We start from the raw sequence: 21,365 nt of genomic DNA on the forward strand, positions 1-21,365 counted from the left end.
ACACATATATGCATGATTGAATCACTATGAATTTTTTTTGACAACCTAGAACACATATATGCACAATTGAATCACTATGATTTTTTTTTTACAGCCTTAGAACATATATATACATGATTGAATCACTATGAAAATTTTTTGACAGCCTAAAACATATATATGCATGACTAAATCATTATTAAATTTTTTGGACAGCCTTAGAACATATATATGCATGATTGAATCACAATGAAATTTTTTTGACCACCTTAGAACACATATATGAATTATTGAATCACTATGAATTTTTTTTGACAGCCTTAGAACACATATATGAATTATTGAATCATTATGAAATTTTTTTGATAGCTTTAGAACACATATATGCATGATTGAATCACTATATATATTTTTTTACAGCCTAGAACACATATATGCATGATTGAATCACTATGAATTTTTTTTGACAGCCTTAGAATACATATATGCATGATTGGATCACAATGAAATGTTTTTGACAGCCTAGAACACATATATGCATGATGAAATCATTATGAAAATTTTTGGACAGCCTTAGAACACATATATGCATGTTTGAATCACTATAAAAAAATTTTGACAGCCTTAGAACACCTATATGCAAGATTCAATCACTATCACTACAACAGAGCAGTAGATTAGCGACGACCACCTTTCGTCGCTAATCCGTCGCTAACCATGTTAGCGACGGATTAGCGACAACGCGGCGACAGTATGCTTACGTCGCGAATATTTCGACGCTAACTGGCGACGGAATTATTCCGTCGCCAAGTCCGTCGCTAATTGCGATGGAATAACGAGCGCTATATTCCGTCGCCAATCCGCCGGTACTAAACGGCGACCACGGCGTGGCGACGGATTTAATTCCGTCGCTAAGCCGTCGCTAGATTAATATGATAGCGACGGAATCATCCGTCGCTAATCCGTCGCAAAAATGAAAAAAAATCAAAAAAAATTTATTTAAAAATTAATTACGGAGAACTGTACAATTTATATTTCCTGTACAATTTATATTTCCTGTAAATAAAAAACAAACCACACAAAAAAATTCATATAACAAGTATCTATAATAATTAATCGTTCCACCTTAAAACTAAAAAGTTTAATTATTTACAATTCAACAATTACAATTAGGAAAAATAAAAAAAATAGAACTTCTTCAACACAGTCCTCTAATCATCGCCAAGATTTTGTGCGTCTTCTTGTTCATTGTCTTTATCTGTCCCTTCAGCTCCACTACCCTGATTATCGCTAGCAGCCTACACAAGAAAAGAACAGTCAGTATTGATAAACAAAATATAATGAAATAAATTACACACTATATGTGATTCTATCATGTGCTCATGTGTGATCTAAGGCAATAAAAAAACTCTATATGTGATTCTATCATGCTCATATGTGTGCTAAGGCAGTCAAAAAATTGAATATGTGATTATAGCATGTTCATATGTGTTCTAAGGCATATAAAAAAACTCTATATGTGATTCTACCATGCTCAGATGTGCTTTAAGGCAAGCAAAAAACTATATATGTGATTCGATCATGCTCGTATGTGTGCTAAGGCAGTAAAAAAATTGAATATGTGAATATAGCATGCTCATATGTGCTCTAAGGCAGGCAAAGCCAAAAATTTTATATGTGATTCTATCATAAATGATATATAACATGTTCATATGTGTTCTAAGGCAGTTAAAAAACTCTATATGTTATTATAGCATGTTCATATGTGTGCTAAGGCAGTCAAAAAACAGAATATGTGATTATAATATGCTCATATGTGTTCTTAGGCAGTAAAAAAACTGAATATGTGATTATAGCATGCTTATGTGTTCTAATGCAATCAAAAAAACTTTATATGTGATTCTATCATGCTCATATGTGCTCTAAGACAGACAAAAAGTTAAATATATATATATGTGATTCTATCATGCTCATATGTGTGCTAAGGCAGTAAAAAAATTGAATATGTGATTATAGCATGTTCATATGTGTTCTAAGGCATCTAGAAAAACTCTATATGTGATTCTACCATGCTCAGATGTGCTTTAAGATAGTCAAAAAAACTATATATGTGATTATACCTGAGAGGGACCTGGAATCGAAGATCCCCTATCCTGAACAGCGGCCTTGATCTCATTTCGGAGAAAGGGGGCGACGGTGTATTGGAAGTAGTTATTCAGTGATTCATTAATGATCTCGCGTACATCATCACCGGAAAGAATAGTCGGCTGCTTGGAGCTTATGTCGGCGCAAGAAGTTGGTGAGCCGTAACTGGAAGAACCAATAACTGGTGAAGTGTTCATATTACTCCCAAACCCGAACACGCGACCTTTTTTGGGTTCACCTGCTGCAGTCACCCATGCTGTAGGATCAAATGATGGATGCTGAGTAGCGTCTTCACCATATCGCTCTACCATTTGTTGCTCATATGCCTCCTACAAAATAATGTTTAAAGTATTCATTAATAATTAATGATAACATTATGATGACTTGCATATATATTGCAATGATTATTAATAGAATTAATACATACCGTTGTCGTTCTCGCCTTCTCTGATACGAAGACTCCCGTGGTCTTCCGTTTATGTGTTTCTACAAACACATCCTTATATGGTACACTGCCTCCTTTTTCTGCTTCCTGCGAAGTTAAATGACAAAAGATTTAGTACACAAATTTGCAACTATACTTATAAAATTAATATTATATATTGATGAGTTACCATTTTCTTTAGGTGGCTCCCAAATGTCTTAGATCCACCTGTGTGTAGATGGGCTTCGGGCATCTTCGATCGATTTTGTGAAGCCTTCGCAGAGCGATTTTTAAATGCATCTCCCGCCCACATATCGCACATTTCATCCCAGTAATCTCTCCTGATAGTAATAGGACCATGGCCCTTCCACAGTAATGGATCATCTACTACGCCAGATGCTTTTTTTGCTGCAGTCTTCATAGTGTGCAGCATGTCTGCAAATCGATTGGCAGCCACCTTCTGCCACACCTTCCTTGCATCATTTTCTTCCACCGTAGTTGCAAAGCGATTCGAAGCCTACAAATATTTTCAGAAAGTTAGTAGACATTGCTTAAATAAATTAAATATGAAACACATTAACTATGAGGAACAACTGTATACCATGAATGAGGACCACAATCTGTCTAATACCTCCTTTGGGTACTCTTTCCATTGAGCAACTGGTCCTGGTAGATGTTGAAGAAGTGAATTCCTAATCTCCCGTACTACTTCTTGTGGCTCAAACCTCGTGCTGCACATGAATTGTTACACAGTAAATATCAATATAAAATATTTAAAAGATATGCAATAATTGAAAACAAAATACTTACGGTCGATTATCGATATACACTATTCGAATGAGTCTTCTTGTGCCAGCCTGTGAAGACCCTGTTTCCTGTGTTGGCTGTTGACTTGTGCGATCAACTGGTGTAGGTGGGTCGTATACAGGCGCAACATCATCTGTAAAAAAATACACACCAAGTTCTCAGAATGTGCATTTGAACTAATCAAGCATCTAATTAGTTATATGATATACCTATCACAGGAGCCCGTGAAGATGAAGGTTGAGCCTGGCTACTACTGGATGAGCGACCACTATAACCTCCACGAACCATATTCTAACAAATAACATATGTCATACAATACATTCAAATAATTCACATCAAGTATTACAATGCATTCAAGTCATTCACATCAAGCATTGCAATGCATTCAAATAATTCAAATCATTGACATCAAGTATTGCACTAATTCAAATCATTCGTTAATTGCATAAATTATAATACATTCAGATAAATTACAATGCATTCGAATCATTCGTATCAAGTATTACAATACATTGAAATAAAATTTTTAATCATTCACACCAAGTATTACAATACAACTCACATCAAGTATTACAATGCATTTAAATAGAGGTTTGTAGTATAAGATTTTTTTCACTAGCTTGAGAATTCTTCCTCGTCACTAGTTTGACTTTCTTCTTCTTCTTCTTCTTCTTCTTCTTCTTCTTCTTCTTCATTGTTTGCCCATCCACTTGGTACATCATTTGGATCACATTCCTCTATGAATGTTTCATCAGCCAATGGAGATATGACATGCATATCATGCGCAACATCGTGACCATAAGCGAAGTCACAGACATCATCTGATTGATAGTAATCACTGTCTTCAGCTAACTCATCTTCTTGTAACTGATCATACTCGGGGTATAGTTTGGATTTCACCTTGCAAACTGCCCACCATTCATTTCTATCTGACTTTTTTATACTCGGATATGAAGTATAATAAACTTGTTGAGCTTGCGAGGCTAATATGAATGGTTCATATGTTCCAAACCTGGATTTATGATTCACCTCCACAATGCCTGAAGCTTTGTCGAGTCTTGTTGCAGTTGGATCAAACCAATGACACTTGAATACCGTAACCCTGTTATTCATGCCTAAGTAAGTCAACTCCATTATTTCCTCTATAACACCGTAGTAATCATGTTCATTTTCACCGTAGCTGCTACCCTTGACACACACGCCACTATTTATCGTTGATTTGTTTATACCGTAGTCTTTTGTATGGAATCGATAACCATTTACGATATACCCGTTGTAGCATTGCACAACTTTGGTCGGACCATTTTCTAAATCACATATTCCTTGATCTTTAACATCACCATGGCGAACCTACGCACAGACATAAACAATTATTGTGATCACGATCAATTAAGTAACTTAGTGTTGTTTATAAGTACAAAATTTATGTTAGCTTCTTTACCAACTGTTTCAACCACTCCACAAACTTAGTTTCACGTTCTTTTTGTACTTCTGCATTAGTGAGATGTGAAACTTTGCTTTGCAACTCCAGATCAAATCGTCTGCAAACCACAAATACTTATATTACCGAGCCATGTATCCACATATAGAACATAAAAGGATTTATAATTGAGTTGCATATACATATACTTACTCGATGTATGGGTCGATCGCTGAACAATTAAAAAGAATATAGATGTGTGCTGCATCTTGCTCTCGATCTGTCAATAGCCTTGATCGGCAACTACCAAATGCATGCCCAAGTCGTTGAAATATCGACAGCTTGTCAGCTACAGTTACTTGTTCTCCATCATCGTTACGGGGCGGGCATGTGTAACGTGTTGAAATATGAGGTTCGAAGTACATAGATGAGAAATTTGAAATCTCTTCTAAAGTGTACGCCTCACAAATAGAGCCTTCTACTCTTGCTTTATTACGAACCTTTTTTTTTAGGTCGAACATGCATCTGACAAGAATATACATTTCAAATTTTAAATATCTGTCATTAAAGAGACATATATAAAAAAACATATACCTTTCAAATGGGTACATCCATCGATATTGCACAGGGCCACCAACCCTTAGTTCATATGGCAGATGTATGATCAAATGTTCCATAACATCAAAAAATGCTGGCGTAAATATCTTTTCTAACAGACAAACAGTGGTGATGACAGAGTCCTCGAGATTCTTTACATCTGATACAATGACCTCCGATGCGCACAATGTTCTGAAAAATCCGCTCAACTCAGACAATACCCCCCATATAGGTTTGTCTAACATATCATGGAATGCTAGGGGTATCAATCGTTGCATAAAGATATGACAATCATGGCTCTTCAACCCATATAACTGTCCATCGTCAATCTTCACAGCCCGAGCAATGTTAGAGACATATCCATCTGGAAATCTCAGTTGTCTCAACCATTGACATACATGTTTTATTTGATCAGGTCCGAGCACGTACTTCGCCTTTGGTTTCAGTACTTTGCCATTATACTCTTTGAGTTCCAATTCTGGTCTTTTACATATTAATTTTAAATCCATACGGGCCTTCGGATTATCCTTCGTTTTTCCTTTAATATTCATTACTGTATTGAACACATTATCAAACACATTTTTCTCTACATGCATCACATCCAAATTATGTCGTATCAATAGGGTCGGCCAATACGGTAGTTCCCAAAAAATAGATTTTTTCGTCCAATTGTGTTCCTTCCCAAATCCACGGAAGGGTGTAGGACTGCGGGCATCTGTTAATACATCTGGAAAGTATCGCAATCTTCTTAAAATCTCTATGCCAGACAATCTTGAGGATGGACCTTCCATTTCAGTTGTGCCTGCTGTAAATGCATTCTTTTGACGTCGGAACGGATGATCGCTGGGTAGAAATCGACGATGGCAATCAAACCAGCAAGGCTTCCTTCCATGCCTCAATCTAAAAGCTTTGGAATCCTCCATGCAGTACGGACAAGCCAACCTCCCATGTGTGCTCCAACCAGATAACATACCATATGCAGGGAAGTCACTGATTGTCCATAGAACAGCGGCCTTCATGTTGAAATTTTGTTTTTTGTGGGCATCATACGTGGTAACACCGTCATCCCACAGTACTTTTAATTCATCAATCAATGGCCTTAGATATACATCAAGATTTTGGCCAGGTGAGGTCGGACCAGGGATCAACAGAGACAAGAAAAGATTTGGACGTTTCATACACAAGCTTGGTGGAAGGTTGTATGGAGTTACAAATACTGGCCAGCATAAGTATGGAGTTGATCTACCCCCAAATGGATTAAATCCATCTGTACATAGACCGAGTCTAACATTTCGCACTTCCATTGCGAAGTTCTGATGAGTACGATCAAAGTGCTTCCAAGCTTCAGCGTCAACAGGATGCGTGATCTTGTTTTCATCGTGTCGAACTTTATTTGCATGCCATCTCATGTGTTTAGCTGTCTTTGAAGACATATACAATCGCTGCAATCTAGGAGTGATAGGAAAGTAGCGGAGCGACTTGTATGAAACTTCCTTTGATCTCGTGCTACCATTGCCTCTTGTCTTTGGCTTGAACCGAGGATGCCCACATGACGGGCATGATATGTCATTTTCCTGCTCCTTGAAATACAACATGCAGTGATTTGGACAAGCATCAATCTTTTTGTAACCCATACCTAGAGCGTTGACCATAACTTTCGCACGATAGAAATTTTGTGGCAATTTCTCATCTTTAGGCAACATACTCTTCACAATCATGCACAAACGGTCAAAACATGATTGACTCAAATTATACTCGGACTTCAAATTCATTAGTTGAAGAACTGCAGACAAGATAGTGTGACTCTCACAACCGTTCCAAAGTGGCTCATCAGCATCTCTAAGTAAATCATAAAATCTACTAGCTGCATCGTTTGGTGATTCTTCATCTACGACAGTTCTTACATCACTAGAACTCATAGCAGAACCCAGTTCTGTTCCTGCAGCATCAAATATCAAATTCGTATATGGATTATCGTGCACCACATTCACCCGTGCATCAAAATCGTTTCTAAATTCTTCTCCATGAAACGTCCAGTTCTGATAATCACTCACAAAACCCTTCCTGTATAGGTGATGTCTAACGCCATGAGGTTCTACAAATCGATTATTCTTACAAATCTTGCAGGGACACCTAATCCGACCTGTGGGATCTACCGTACTGACACTTGCCGTTGCAAATTCAATAAAACTGTCGACACCATCCATATATTCATGCGATAACTCATTGTCTACTATCCTACGGTACATCCATTCACGGTTTGCAGTCATTCTGTCGTATGATGTTACGAATAGTATCCTAACCAGTTAAAAGAGAACCATCAGAATACTATGATGAAGAAAATATCAAATTTATCATGCAATATATGATGTCATACAATCACAAGAATTATGATGCATGCATTGATAACTTAATATTTTCATGTGCAAACTATTCATGACACGATACATTCATTTGAAGCATGCTTTCAGTATACAATTTCACATGGAAGACATAATCAAATTGAAAGTAACTACATGTAAGCATGGATACAATCACATCAAACATTGCAATACATCGAAATAATTCATATCAAACAAATATCAAACATGTACCTGCAGCAAACACACTTCAATATCCCACTAACTACTACCATGCATAGCATGGACTCCGTACTCCAAAAATAAGAACACTTCCATATTCATACATTAAAATCATGCTCAGCATGATCTCCGAACTCCAACAAAGTAGTCATAGATATCAACAACTAAGTGAGTGTGTGAACAATAAAGTGTTATATTCAATAAATTAAATAACATGTGATGCGCTTGCATCACTTACTCACCACGGGTATTTACCCGATTTGCATTGTTTTTGTCACTTACTTACCACGGGTGGCGGGGCACAAGCAAGTTCTGTTGAGAAATCTGCAAAAAAAAATGATGTTTTAAAATGAAGTCACCATGAAATTATTCGACCATATTAAATCATAAAACCTTAAAATACAAGAAAATAAATTATAAATAAACCAAAACATCATAAACTATAAGAAAAATAAACCATAAAATTAAATAAAAAAGCCACAATTTAAACCTTAATCAAACAAGGAAAAAACCTGCCAAAATCAAATACAAAAAAATCCTTCATCAAATTAACTAAAAAGTATTAATTAAAAAAATGTGATTTAAATCCCTAATTATAGAAAATAAAAATAAAAACTCTAAATAAATAAAAAAAACCTAATCAAATTAACTATAAAAGCCTTAATTAAAAAATTTTGATTTAAAGTCCTAACCAAATTAACTAAAAATCCTTAATTAAAAAAATTATGATTCAAATCCCTAATCATAGAAAATAAAAATAAAAGCTCTAATCAAATCCAAGAAAACCCTAATCAAATTAACTATAAAATGCCCTAATTTTTAAATTTTGATTCAAAGCCCTAATAAAACAAAATCAAATAAAAAACCCTAATTAAATTAACTACAAATAGCCTTAATTTAAGAAATTTGATTCAATTGCTTAATAAATGAAAATCAAAATAAAAAATCCTAATCAATGAAAATCAAAGAAAACTAAACAATAAAAATAAAATAAAAACCCTAATTTCTGAAAAAAGAAAAAAAAGAGCAAGAAACCAGGGGGTCGACCCCCGGCCGGACACGGCAGGGGGTCGACCCCCGGCCGGACACGGCAGGGGGTCGACCCCCGGCCGGACACGGCAGGGGGTCGACCCCCGGCCGGACATCAAAAGGGGTTGACCCCCTGCCGGACAAGGCAGGGGGTTGACCCCTGGCCGGAGACGGCAAGGGGGTCGACCCCGGCCGGACAAGGCAGGGGGTTGACCCCCTGCCGGACATCAAAAGGGGTTGACCCCCTGCCGGGGTTGACCCCCTGCCGGACACGGCGGGGGGTCGACCCCCGGCCGGACATGGCGGGGGGTCGACCCCCCCCCCCCCCCCCCCGGCCGGACACGGCAGGGGGTCGACCCCCTACCAGGGTTGACCCCCGGCCGGACACGGCAGAGGGTCGACCACCTACCGGGGTCGACCGCCTGGCAGAGTCGACCCCCTGCCGGAAAACGCAGGGGGTCGACCGCCTGGCAGAGTCGACCCCCTGCCGGAAAACGCAGGGGGTCGACCGCCTGGCAGAGTCGACCCCCTGCCGGAAAAAGCAGGGGGTCGACCTCCAATCCATTTACGTACCTGCGGTTGCTCCGGGCAGCGACGGCGGCAGCGGAAGGTTGACGGAAGGAAGAGGGCGGCAGGAGGGAGAGGGCGGCGGGCGGGAGCAGCGAAAGGAGAAAGGAAAAAGAGGGCTGGGATTAGGGGTAATGCGACATATAGCGACGGCTTAGCGACGGATTAATTCCGTCGCTAAGCCATCGTAATTCAAAAACAAAAAAGGCGACAGAAAATATTTCGTCGCCTAGGCCGTCGCTATGTTGCGACGGAATCTTAGCCGTCGCAATTCCGTCGCTAACTGTCGTATTTATTGCGACAAAACATTCTCTCGCAAAATCCGTCGCTACTTAGCGACGGATTTTGCGAGGGAATGTTTTCTGTCGCTAGTTTCGTAAAATTCTACAAATATAGCGATGGATTCATTTCTCTCGTTAATCTGTCGCTAAGTAGCGACGATATAACTCCGTCGCTAAATTCCGTCGCTAATCAACTATTTTTTTGTAGTGTATGATTTTTTTTTGAAAGACTAGAACCCATATACGCATGATTGAATCATTATGAATTTTTTTTGACAGCCCTAGAACACATATATGCATGATTGAGTTACTACGAAATTATTTTGACAACCTAGATTACATATATGCATCAAAGAGTCTCTATCAAATTTTTTTGACAGCCTTAGAACACATATATTAATTATTGAACCACTATGAAATTTTATTGACAGCCTTTGAACACATATATGCATCATAGAATCTCTATCAGATTCTTTTGACAGCCTTAGAACACATATATTAATTATTGAACCACTATGAAATTTTATTGACAGCCTTTGAACACATATATGCAAGATTGAATCACTACAAAAATTTTTTGACAGCCTAGAACACATATGCATGATGCAATCATTTTGAAAATTTTTAGACAGACTTAAAACACATATATGCATGATTGAATCTCTATCAAAAAATTTTTACAGCATTAGAACACGTGTATGCATGATTGACTCACTATGAAATTATTTTGATGGCCTAGAACACATATATGCATGATTCAATCATTATGAAAATTCTTTGACAGCCTTAGACCACATATATGCATGATCGAATCTCTATCCAAAGTTTTTAACAGCATTAGAACACATATATGCATGATCGAACTGTCAAATTTTTAAACCATGATCGAATCACTATGAAATTTATTTTACAGTCTTAGAACACATATATGCATGATTGAATCACTATGAAACTTTTTTGACGACCTTTGAACACATATATGCATGATTGAATCGCTATGAATTTTTTTTGACAGCCTTAGAACACATATATGAATTATTGAATCACTATGAAATTTTTTGACAGTCTTAGAACACATAAATGCATGATTGAATCACTATGAAATTTTTTTGACAGCCTAGAATACATATATAAATGATTGAATCATTATGAAATTTTTTTGACAGCCTTAGAACAAATATATGCATCATTGAATCTCTATAAAAAAATTTTGATAGCCTTGAACACATATATGCATGATTGAATCATTATGAAATTTTTTGAACAGCCTTAGAACACGTAGATGCATGATTGAATCTCTATCAAATGTTTTTGACAACATTAGAATAGACATATGCGTTATTGAATCACTATGAATTTTTTATGAAAGCCTTAGAACACATACATGCATGATTGAATCACAATGAATCTTTGGTGACAGCCTTATTACACATATATGCATTATTGAATCACTATGAATTTTTTTTGACTGCCTTAGAACACATATATTAATTTTTGAATCGCTATAAAAATGTTTTGACAGCCTTAGAACAAATATAAACATGATTGAATCACTATAATTTTTTTTGACAACCTACAACACATATACGCATGATTGAATCACTATGAAATTTTTTTGATAGCCTAGAACACATATATACATTATTGAATCATTATGAATTTTTTTTTACAGCCATGGAACACATATATGCATCATTGAATCACTATGAAATTTTTTAGACAGCCTAGAACACATATATTCTTGATTGAATCATTATGCAATTTTTTGGACAACCTTAGAACACATATATGCATTATTGAATCTCTATCAGGTTTTTTTGACAGTCTTAGAACATATATATGCATGATTGAATCACTATGAAATTTTGTTCACAGCCTTAGAATACACATATGCATGATTGAATCACTAGAAAGTTTTTTTGACATCGTTAGAACACATATATGCGTGATTGAGTCACTAAACTTTTTTTGACAACCATAGAACACACATATGCATAATTGAATGACTATGAATTTTTTTTGACAGCATTGGAACACATACATGCATGATTTAATCACTATGATTTTGTTTTACAACATTAGAACATAAATATGCATGATTGAATCACTACGAATTTTTTTTGGGAGCATTAGAACACATATATGCTTGATTGAATCACTATGAAATTTTTTTGACAGCCTTGGAACACATATACGCATGATTGAATTTGAAATTATTTTGACAGCCTTAGAACACATATATGCAGGATTGAATCACTATATAATTTTTTTGACAGTCTTAGAACACATATACGCTTGATTGAATAACTATGAATTTTTTTTGACAGCCTTAGAACACATATATGCATGATTGAATCACTCCAAAATTTTCTTATCAGCCTTAGAACACATACGTTAATTATTGAACACATATACATGATTGAATCTCTATCAAGTTTTTTTGACAAAATTAGAACACATATATGCATGATTGAATCACTATGAAATTTTTTTGACAGCCTTTGGTCACACATGCATGATTGAATCACTATGAAAATTTTCTAACAGCCTTAGAACTAATATATGCAAGATTAAATAACTCTATAATTTTTTTGACAGCCTTAGAACATATATATGCATTATTGAATGACTATGAAATTTTTATGACAGCCTTTGATCACATATATGCATGATTAAATCACTATGACATTTTTGTGTTAACCTTAGAACACATATATGCATGATTGTATCACTAAATTTTTTTTTTACAACATTAGAATGCATATATGCATGATTGAATCACTATGAAATTTTTTTTTACAGTCGTTGAACACTTATATGCATGATTGAATCACTTTCAAATTTTTTTGACAACCGTAGAACACAAAGATGCATGACTGAATCGCTATGAATTTTTTTTGAAATCCTTAGAACACATATATGCATGATTGAATCACTATGAAAATGTTTTGACAACCTTAGAATACATATATGAATGATTGAATCACTATGAATTTTTTTGACAGCCATAGAACACATATATTCATGATTGAATCTCTATGAATTTTTTTGGATAGTAAAAGAATATATATATACATGATTGAATCATTATGAAATTTTTTGGACAGCAAAAGAACACATGTATGCATGATTGAGTCACAGTGAAACTTTTGTTTTGACAGCCTTAGAACACATGTAAGCATGATTGAATCACTATGAAATTTTTTTCACAGCCTTATAACACATATATGCATGATTGAATCACTTTGATTTTTTTTTGACTGCCTAGAACGCATACATGCAAGTTTTAGTCATTAATAATTTTTTTTCACAGCCATAGAACACATATATGCATGATTGAATCACTATATAAATTTTTTGATAGTCTTAGAACTCATATATGCATTATCGAATCACTAAGAAATTTTTTTGACAGCCTAGAACATATATATTCATGATTAAATCATTATGATTTTTTTTTTATGGCCTTAGAACTCATATATGCATGATTGAAACACTATAAATTTTTTTTGACAACCTTAGAACACATATATGCATGATTGAATCAATATATAATTTTTTTGATAGCCTTAGAACATATATATGCATGACTGAATCACTATGAATTTTTTTTTACAGCCTTAGGACACATATATGAATGATTGAATCACTATGAATTTTTTTGACCGCCTTAGAACATACATATGCATAATTGAATCACTATGAATTTTTTTTGACAGCCTTAGAATGCATATATGGATGATTGAACTACTATATAATTTTTTTGACAGTCTTAGAACACATATATGCATGATTGAATCACTCTGAAGTTTTTGTGACAACCTTAGAATACATATATGCATTATTGAATCACTATAAAATTGTATTGACAGCTTTAGAACACATATACGCAAGATTGAATCGCTATAAATTTTTTTTACAGCATTAGAACACATATACGCATGATTGAATTACTATGAAATTTTTGTGGCAGCATTAGAAGACATATATGCATGTTTGAATCACTATGAAATTTTTTTGACAGCCTTATTACACATATATGCATTTTTGAATCACTATAAATTTTTTTTTACAGCCTAGAACACAAATATTCATGATTGAATCATTATCAAATTATTTGGACATCCTTAGAACACATATATGCATTATAGATTCTCTATCAATTTTTTTTGACAGCATTAGAACACATATATGCATGATTGAATCACTATGAAAAATTAATGACAGACTTAGAGCACATACACGAATGATTGAAACACTATAAAATTTTCTTGATAGCCTTAGAACATATATATGCATGATTGAATCACTATGAAATTTTTTTGACAGCCTTAGAACAAATATATGCATGATTGAATCACTATGAAATTTTTTTGACAGCCTTAGAACACATTTATGCATGATTGAATCTCTATAAAAAAAATTCGACAACATTAGAACACATAAATGCTTGATTGAATCACTATGATTTTTTTTTTACAGTCTTAGAACACATATATGCTTGATTGAATCACTATTAATTTTTTTTGACAAACTTATAACACATATATGAATTATTGAACACATATACCTGATTGAGTCACTATCAAATTTTTTTGACAAAATTAGAACACATATATGTATGATTGAATCTCTATGAATTTTTTTTGACAGCCTTAGAACACATATGCATGATTGAACCACTATGAAAATTTTCTAACAGCCTTAGAAAAAATATATGCAAGATTGACTAACTCTATATATTTTTTTACAGCCTTAGAACATATATATGCATGATTGAATCACTATGAAATTTTTATGACAACCTTAGAGCAAATATATCATGATTGAATCACTATGACATTTTTGTGATTGCCTTAGAACACATATATGCATGATTGAATCACTATAAATTTTTTTGACAGCGTTAGAACACATGTATGCATGATTGAATCACTATGAAGTTTTTTTTACAGCTTTATAACACATGTATGCATTATTGAATCACTATGAAGTTTTTGTGACTGCTTTAGAACACATATATGCATGATTGAATCACTATAAAAAAAATTTGACAGTTTTAGAACACATATGCATGATTGAATCACTATGAATTTTTTTTACAGCCTTAGGACACTTATATGCATGATTGAATCACTATAAAACTTGTTAGACAACCGTAGAACTCATATATGCATGATTGAATCACTATGAATTTTTTTTGAAATCCTTAGAACATATATATGCATGATTGAATCACAATGAAAATCTTTTGACAGCCTTAGAACACATATATTTATGATTGAATCACTATTAAATTTTTTTTACAGCCATAGAACACATATATGCATGATTGATTCTCCATGAAATATTTATGACAGCCTACAACACATATATGCATGACTAAATTATTATGATTTTTTTACCGCCTTAGAACGCATATATGCATGATTGAATCACTATGAATTTTGTTTTTATAGCCTTAGAACACATATATGAATGATTGAATTACTATATAATTTTTTTGACAGTCTTAGAACACATATATGCATGATTGAATCACTATTTAATTTTTTTGACAACCATACAACACACATGCATTATTGAATCACTATGAAAGTTTTTTTACAACAATAGAACACATATATGCATGATTGAATCACTATGAATTTTTTTGACAGCCTAGAACACAAACATGCATGACTAAATTATTATGAAATTTTTTTGATGGCCTTAGAACGCATATATGCTTGATTGAATCAATATAGTTTTTTTATTATACCCTTAGAACACATATTTGCATGATTGAGTCACTATATAATTTTTTTAACAGCCATAGAGCACAAATATGCAAGATTGAATAACTATGTAATTTTTTTGACAGCCTTAGAACATATATAAGCATGACTGAATCACTAAGAAATTTTTATTCCAGCCTTAGAGCACATATATGCATGATTCAATCACTATGACATTTTTGTGACGGCCTTAGAACACATATAAGCAAGATTGAATCACTATAATTTTTTTTTGACAGCATTATAATACATAAATGCATGGTTGAATCACTATGAAATTTTGGTGACAGCCTTATTACACATATGTGCATTATTGAATCACTATGAATTTTTTTTGACAACCTTAGAACATATATATCAATTATTGAATCACTATAAAATTCTTTTCACAACTTTAGAACACTTATATCCATCATTGAATCATTATGAAATTTTTCTGACAGCCCTAGAAGACATATATGCATGATTGAATCACTATAAAAAAAAATTGACAGCTTAGAAAACACATATGCATGATTGAATGAGTATTAAATTTTTTTGAAAGCCTTAGAACACATATATGCATGATTGAATCACTAGGAATTTTTTTGAGAGCATTGGCACACATATATGCATGATTGAAACACGCTGAATTTTTTTTTACAACATTAGAAGATAAATATGCATGATTGAATCACAACAAAAATTTTTTGGCAGCATTAGAACACATATATGCTTGATTGAATCACTATGAAATTTTTTTGACAGCCTTGGAACAAATATTTGCATGATTGAATTTGAAGTTATTTTGACAGTCTTAGAACTCAGATATGCAGGATTGAATCACTATGAATTTTTTTTGACAGCCTTAAAACAGATATATGCATGATTGAATCACTATATAAATTTTTTGACAGTCTTAGAACACATATATGCTTGATTGAATCACTATGACATTTGTTTGACAGCCTTAGAAGACATATGTGCATGATTGAATCACTATAATTTTTTTTTGACAGCCTTAGAACACATATATGAATTATTGAACACATATACATGATTGAATCTCTATCATATATGCAAGATTAAATAACTATGAAATTTTTTTGACAGCCTTAAGACACACATGCATGATTGAATCACTATGAAAATTTTCTAACAGCCTTAAAACACATATATACAAAATTGGAACAGATATATATGCATGATTGAATCACTATGAAATTTTTATGACAGCCTTTGAGCACATATATGCATGATTGAATCACTGTGACATTTTTGTGACAGCCTTAGAACACATAATTGCATGCTTGAATCACTAAATTTTTTTTTGACAACATTAGATTGCATATATACATGATTAAATCACTACAAATTTTTTTTGATAGCCTTAGAACACTTATATGAATGATTGAATCACATTGAATTTTTTTCGACAACCGTAGAACACAAATATGCATGACTGAAACACTGTGAATTTTTTTTGAAAGCCTTAGAACACATACATGCATGATTGAATCACTATGAAAATGTTATGACAGCCTTAGAACACATATGTGAATGATTGAATCACTATGAATTTTTTTGACAGCCTTAGAACGCATATATGCATAATTGAATCACTATTACATTTTTTTGAAAGCCTTAGAACACATATATGCATGATTGAATCACTATGCTTTTTTTTTACAGCATTGGAACATAAATATGCATGATTGAATCACTACGAATTTTTTTGGCAGCATTAGAACACATATATGCTCTATTGAATCAATATGATTTTTTTTTGAATGCCTTGGAATACATATATGCATGATTGAATTTGAAATTATTTCGACAGCCTTAGAACTCAGATATGCATGATTGAATCACTATGAAATTTTTTTGACAGCCTTAAAACAGATATATGCATGATTGAATCACTATATAAATTTTTTGACAGTCTTAGAACACATATATGATTGCTTGAATCACTATAAAAAAATATTCACAGCCTTACAACACATATATGCATTATTGAATCACTTTGATTTTTTTTTTACTGCCTAGAACACATACATGCAAGATTCAGTCATTATGATTTTTTTTTCACAGCCTTAGAACACATAATACGCAATATTGAATCACTAAGATTTTTTTTTTATAGTCTTAGAACACATACATGCATTATTGAATCACTTTGAATTTTTTTTGACAGCCTAAAACATATATATGCATGACTCAATCATTATGATTTTTCTTTTACGGCCTTAGAACACATATATGCATGATTGAATCACTATAAAAAAAAATTTAGAGCCTTAGAACACATATATGCATGATTGAATCAGTATATTATTTTTTTGACAGACTTAGAACACATATATGCATGGTTGAATCACTATGAATTTTTTTTGAGACCCTTAGAACACATATATGAATGATTGAATCACTATGATTTTTTTTGACAAACTTAGAACACACATACGTATAATTGAATCACTATGAAATTTTTTTGACAGACTTAGAACACATATATCTTTGATTGAATCACTATGAAATTTTTTTAACAGCCTTAGAACATATATATGCATGATTGAATCACTATGAATTTTTTGTGACAGCCTCCGAATACATATATGCATCATTGAATCAGTAAGAAATTGTTTTGGCAGCATTAAAACACATATATGCAAGATTGAATCACTAGGAAACTTTTTTGACAGCACTAGAACACATATACGCACGATTGAATCACTATGAATTTTTTTTCGCAGCATTAGAACACATATATGCAAGATTGAATCACTATGAATTTTTTTTGACAGCCTTATTACACTTATATGCATTTTTGATTCATTATAAAAGTTTTTTCACAGCCTAGAACACATATATTCATGATTGAATCATTATGAAATTTTTTTTGACTGCCTTAGAGCACATATATGAATGATTGACTCACTATAAAATTTTCTTGATAGCCTTAGAACATATATATGCATGATTGAATCACTATGAATTTTTTTTGACAGCCATAGAACACATATAGTCATGATTGAATCACTATGAATTTTTTTTGAAGGACTTAGAACACATATATGCATGATTCAATCATTATAAATTTTTTTTGACAGCCTTAGAACACATATATGCATGATTGAATCACTATGATTTTTTTTGACAACCTTAGAACACATATATGCTTGATTGAATCACTATGATTTTTTTTTGACAAACTTAGAACACATATTTGAATTATTGAACACATATACCTGTTTGAATCTCTATCAAATTTTTTTGACAAAAGTAGAACACATATATGCATGATTGAATCACTATGAAATTTTTTTGACAGCCTTACAACACATATGCACGATTGAATCACTATGAAAATTTTCTAACAACCCTAGAACATATATATGCCTGATGGACTCACTCTATATTTTTTTTACAGCCTTAGAGCAAATATATGCATGATTGAATCACTATGAAATTTTTATGACAACCTTAGAGCTCAATTATGCATGATTGAATCACTATGACAATTTTGTGATAGACTTAAAACACATATATGAATGACTGAATCACCAAAAATTTTTTTTGACAACATTAAAATGCATAAATGCATGATTGAATCTCTATGAATTTTGTTTGACAACCCTAGAACACATATATGCAAGATTGAATCACTATGAATTTTTTTTGAAAGCCTTAGAACACATATATACTTGATTGAATCACAATAGAGATGTTTTGACAGCCTTAGAACACATATATGAATGATTGAATCACTATTAAAAATTTTTGACAGCCGTAGAACACATATATGCATGATTGATTCTATATGAAATTTTTTTGACAGCCTAGAACACATATATGCATTACTTAATTATTATGATTTTTTTTGACGGCCTTAGAACGCATATATGCATGATTGAATCACTATGAATTTTGTTTTTTTAGACTTAGAACACATATATGCAAGGTTGAATCACTATATAAATTTTTGAACAGTCTTAGAACACATATGCATGATTGAATCACTATTTAATTTTTTTGACAACCATACAACACACATATGCATGATTGAACCACTATGAAAATTTTTTGACAACAATAGAATACATATATGCATGATTGAATCACTATGAATTCTTTTGACTGCCTAGAACACAAATATGCGTGTCTAAATTATTATGAATTTTTTTTTATGGCCTTAGAACACATATATGCATGATTGAATCACTATGAATTTTTTTTATAGCCTTAGAACACGTATATGCATGATTGAATCACTATATAATTTTTTTGAAAGTCTTATAACATATATATGCATGATTGAATCATAATGAATTTTTTTTTACAGCCTTAGAACATATATTTGCATGATTGAATCACTAAATTTTTTTTGACAGCCTTAGAACACATATATGCATGAGTAAATCACTATTTAATTGTTTTGACAACCATATTACACATATATTCATGATTGAATCAGTATGAAATTTTTTTGACAGCCTTAGAAAACATATATGAATTATTGAACACATATATATGATCGAATCTCTACCAATTTTTTTTGACAAAATTAGAACACATATATGTATGATTGAATCACTTTGAATTTTTTTTTACAGCCTTACAAAACATATGCATGATTAAATCACTATGAAAATTTTCTAACATCCTTAGAACACAGATATGCAAGATTGAATAACTATGTATTTTTTTTGACAGCCTTAGAACATATATATGCATGATTGAATCACAATGGAATTTTTATTCCAGCCATAGAGCACTTATATGCATGATTGAATCACTATGACTTTTTTGTGACAGCTTTAGAACACGTATATGCGGGATTGAATCACTATAAAATTTTGGTGACAACATTATTACACATATATGCATTATTGAATCACTATGAATTTTTTTTGATAGTCTTAGAACACATATATCAATTATTGAATCACTATAAAATTCTTTTAACAGCCTTAGAACACATATATGCACGATTGAATCACAATGAATTTTTTTTGACAGCCCTAGAACACATATATGCATGATTGAATCACTATAAAAAAGTTTTGACAGCCTTAGAAAACATATATGCATGATTGAATCACAATTAAATTTTTTTGAAAGCCTTAGAACACATATATGCATGATTGTATCACTATGAAAATTTTTTGACAGCCTTAGAACACATATATGAATGATTGAATCACCTTAAAAAAATTTTGACAGCCTTGGAACACATATATGCATGATTGAATCACAACAAAAAAATTTTGACATCCTAGAACACATATATGAATGATTGAATCACAATAAAAAAATTTTGACAGCCTAGAACACATATATGCATAATTCAATCATTATGAATTTTTTTTTACAGCCTTAGAAAACATATATGCATGATTGAATCACTATAGAATTTTTTTTGACATCCTTAGATCACATGTATGCATGATTGAATCACAATGAAATTTTTTTGACAGCCTAGAACATATATGCATGATTCATTCATTATGATTTTTTTTTGACAGCCTTAGAACACATATATGCATGAATGAATCACTATGAAATTTTTTTGACAGCCTTAGAACACATATATGCATGATTGAATCACTATATAAATTTTTTGATAGTCTTAGAACACATATATGCATTATTGAATCACAATGAAATTTTTTTGACAGCCTAGAACATATATATGCATGATTCAATCATTATGAATTTTTTTTCACGGCCTTAGAACAAATATATGCATGATTGAATCACTATCAAAAAATTTTG

The 21,365-nt window shown here is 32.8% G+C and overlaps 1 long non-coding RNA gene across 1 annotated transcript; it reads right to left on the reverse strand.

Annotated features, from left to right (window-relative positions):
• Positions 1–1,087: 1,087 nt before the first annotated feature.
• LOC149822426 (uncharacterized) lies at positions 1,088–2,236 on the reverse strand. Its single transcript, XR_016425989.1, has 2 exons — positions 2,100–2,236; positions 1,088–1,277 (listed from the first exon to the last, which is right to left on the reverse strand). It is a non-coding gene; the product is annotated as an uncharacterized LOC149822426 (long non-coding RNA).
• Between the last annotated feature and the right edge of the window lie 19,129 nt (positions 2,237–21,365).

Source organism: Nuphar pumila, chromosome 11 (genome assembly GCF_984573655.1).
Source record: "Nuphar pumila chromosome 11, dmNupPumi1.hap1.1, whole genome shotgun sequence".
Taxonomy (NCBI): domain Eukaryota; kingdom Viridiplantae; phylum Streptophyta; class Magnoliopsida; order Nymphaeales; family Nymphaeaceae; genus Nuphar; species Nuphar pumila.